Below are 3,434 nucleotides of genomic sequence, written 5' to 3'. Positions count from 1 at the left end.
GAATGGGACCTTGGGCCTTGCACTGTGGAGCACAGTGACCTTGAACTGCTCAGATCCTGATCTCCAAAGAGCACCCCTGAAAGTTACCAGAAACCTGGGCTTAATGGAGATGTGTCACAGCCTCAGTGATTTGCATCTCAATCTTCCTGGCAGTCTCATTGCGGCCAAGGATAATTTGGCCAAGCACTTCCACAAGCAGTGGGATCATGCTGGATATCTATGAAACCAGTGCCAGTATGTGGGGTCAGAGCATCTACACAAATGAAAGCCTCCTGCAGCCTTGGAGACTTGTTATGGGAAGGGTAAGGGAGATAAATTGCTAAGTTTCCCTTGGAGAAATGTTCATGAGGATCCCCTTTCAGGCATTTCTTTTCCTAGAGGACCAGGTGACATGCAGGGAGATTGTATTCTTTGCTAGGGTATCTACCATTTTCAAAAAAATAGACAAACTCTCCAAATTGTTCAGGCATGCTACTCATTCTTGTTAAGGTCCTGTAAATCATAATAAGTGCAGAAGCTCTCCCCATTTGGAGATCTCCCAGCCTATTGCAAATGGGTGAACTGCAGGGATCTGTGCAAGTGTTTTCCTGCCACCTCACCCCCACCCATCCTGCTGATGGGACCTGGAATGACCTACTGAGCTGCTGGTGAGCAGCAAGACCAGTTCTACTCTGTCTCACTCACCCCTCCTGCTCCCCCTTTATGCAGGCTCTGAAGGGTGCCTACCAGCTCAAGCTCCTGTCACAGAAAAATCCAAATGGAGGACGACTATTACACCAAGAAAAGTGGCTATGGCCCCATTTGAAGGGATCTGCAGAGAGGGTGATGGAGATCAGAGTAGAGAAGGGGCTGCCATCTGGGAGGGACTGGGGCAAGACGGCAGCAAGAGGAGTCACTTTGGTCACAGGCATCCCCTGGCTCTGGCGTGCAGGGCCCTGGCTCCATCCAGCTTCTTGTGAGCAGAAAAGCCACAGACTCATGGCTGGCTCCCTCGCCTCATTGTCTGTGCACTGGAGCAGAGAGGGCAGAAGGCAAAGGGACCAGGGGAGCCTTTCTGCCCCCCCTGGCTCTGACAAGTTCATGACTGCCACAGATCGGGATGGGGGGTGGGTGGGAGACAGGACATGGGGACCACCAAAACAAATGAACTAAAAAAACAGTCTGATGATTCTCCACATGCTTGGTGTACATGATGCAAATTGATGTTTAAAGCTTATTTATTATCTTACATGCAAAATGCCAGTGGTGTTTTTCTAGATCAGTGGGTATCCGATATTTGGTCGGCGGGGAGACAACGGCAGTGGGAGCGAGCATGTCTAGAGACTGTATATCCAGAGGCTAGGGTTTATATCATGGGCTGCTCTCGACTGTTATAATTTGTGGCACAGATTCAGCGAGAATCTGATCTGCTGAAAATATTTGGGCTGTGAAAACTCCCACACTGTGACAGATGTCAAGTCCAATTAAGTGACTCGTGTCCAGGTTTCTGTCCAATAGGCTTTCCCATTAAATACCAATTTAAGAGGGAAAAAATGCCGCCCCCTTTTCTCCGAGCCTTTATCTCTTCCGACCATCTCTAGGCGAAACCCTTTGGTACCAGAAGTGGATCCGCACGCATCTCCGCTCTGTCTGTCTATCTGTCTCGCCGTTGCCACCTTCCGCACCCCTCCTTGGCTTCTTTGCCACTCCAGGAGGGGTGGGAGGAGGAACTGCACTTTCTTTTTGTGCATGTGAGCGTACCTTTTCCTGCACCGCCGTTATCTCTCGCAGCGGCTCCGAACCCGCGCCGTGATTTTCGTTTATTTTGTTTTGCTTTTCTTTTTCAGCGTTCGCATATTTTCCTTTATCCTTACTCGAAAGATGCAGGAGGAGTTAGGAAGCTCAGGGACGAATGGGGGTTTCGTTTATTCTTTTTTTTCCTCCCCTCGCCAGTTCTTGAAGGACTAGAAGAAAAACTAAACCAAACATTCATTTTCCGACGGCGTCTCTCCCCTCCGCCTGCCCCTCTCCGCCGGACCGGTGAATTAACAAAACCGCAGGTTAAACCCCCATCAAAAAAAAAAAAAAAAAAAAAAAGAGAGAATAGAGAAGAAAGGAGGGAGCGACGCATTGTTACCCTGACCCGCGGCGTGCCTGCGCGGCGGAACAAAGCGGCAGCGCCGCGCCGGGCTCCGCGCCCCGGGCTCCGCGTCCGGCCCGGCCCGGCAGCGGCGCGGCCGCCGCTGGCAACGAGAGGCCGAGGGGGCGGGAGACAGGGAATAATCCCGGACGGCACCGGTGCTGTCGCAGCATCCCTTTTGTTATTTATCGCGACCGGGGAAGAGGAGGAAGAAAAGCGGGGGAGACGGCACTTTTCCCCCTGTAAAACCGACTGGACGCAGCCGCCGGGGCGCTGCATCCCGCTGCCCCGAATAAACGGGCGGAGGAGGACTTTGATGGGGGAAACGCTTTTTCCTCCCCTGATGCATCGTAAGTAACTTAAGTTGTTATTCATACTCCGCAAACAAACACGGCGATAACATCTCCTATCTCTGGAGCGCTGGAGGCCGCGGCGAGGGATGAGATCTGCCTTTATCCATCCGAGCAGGACACTTTTCCGCTCGTAATTAATTTGATTTGATTTTGATTTTTTAATTTTTCCATGCTCCGCTCCTGGAGGGTCATTTGAACTGTAAAGGAATCGCCGAGGGGGCGAGGGGACCTGGAGAGAGAGGCTGTCCAAACGACTCCACCGAGGTAAGCAGCCTTAATAATATCTCCCTTTTGCAGTTAGCACGGGAGATGGATTTACTGTAATAACAAAAAAAAAAAAAAAAAAAAGGGGGAAAAAAAGTCTCTTTCCGGATCAGCTCGCTAAAACCCACCATAAGGATAAAAACCCAAACCAAAGGGAAAAATTCAACTCACACCGCAGAGAAACCTCTAAGCAACTTTCTTCAGGAAGCACCTCTTTAATTGCCCGTTTTCGTACAACTGCGCTGCAAATCCCTCTCTAGTGTGCTTTCACATGAGGCCCCTCGCTTGAATCCCAGCTGAAAGGTGATTTTAAACCTTTCTTATGCATCTTTTTGCCCCACGAGATCGCTGATACCTGACCTGCGCGCTAGCCGGGATTTTTCCCTACCCCTGCCTTGTGGGCCTGATTAACGCTCCTTATTAAAAATCGAAGAGGAAGCATTTCCGACGGCCCTGGCAAGAGGTGGCCCTTTCCAAGGGAGGGAAGAGCTCTCCTCTCGCCCTCCCCAGTCCTGGCCCCCTGCGCACCCCGGAGAGTGCCGAGCCCCGGCCCCCGTTGGAGCCCCGCTGGCCCGCCACGCGTGCCCCGCTTCTCGTCCCGTGGGGGGAGGCTTGGCTCTAGCCCTGCCTGGGAAGAATTCCTCCTGCCCGTATTATTATTATTATTATTATTATTATTATTATTATTATTATTATTA

The 3,434-nt window shown here is 51.2% G+C and overlaps 1 protein-coding gene across 1 annotated transcript in view; it reads left to right on the top strand.

Annotated features, from left to right (window-relative positions):
• Nucleotides 1-2,177: 2,177 nt before the first annotated feature.
• Nucleotides 2,178-3,434, top strand: part of NHLH2 (nescient helix-loop-helix 2) — a 3,931-nt gene continuing 2,674 nt past the window's right edge. Inside the window, exon 1 of the mRNA XM_027681586.1 lies at nt 2,178-2,736. The gene's annotated coding sequence lies outside the window, so the exon portion shown is untranslated. The remainder of the gene's footprint in view (nt 2,737-3,434) is intronic.

This window comes from Neopelma chrysocephalum, unplaced genomic scaffold (genome assembly GCF_003984885.1).
Source record: "Neopelma chrysocephalum unplaced genomic scaffold, ASM398488v2 Primary Assembly neopelma1_60, whole genome shotgun sequence".
NCBI lineage: Eukaryota > Metazoa > Chordata > Aves > Passeriformes > Pipridae > Neopelma > Neopelma chrysocephalum.
Note: the sequence above shows the minus strand (reverse complement) of the source record. Positions and strands in the feature narration are given on the sequence as shown.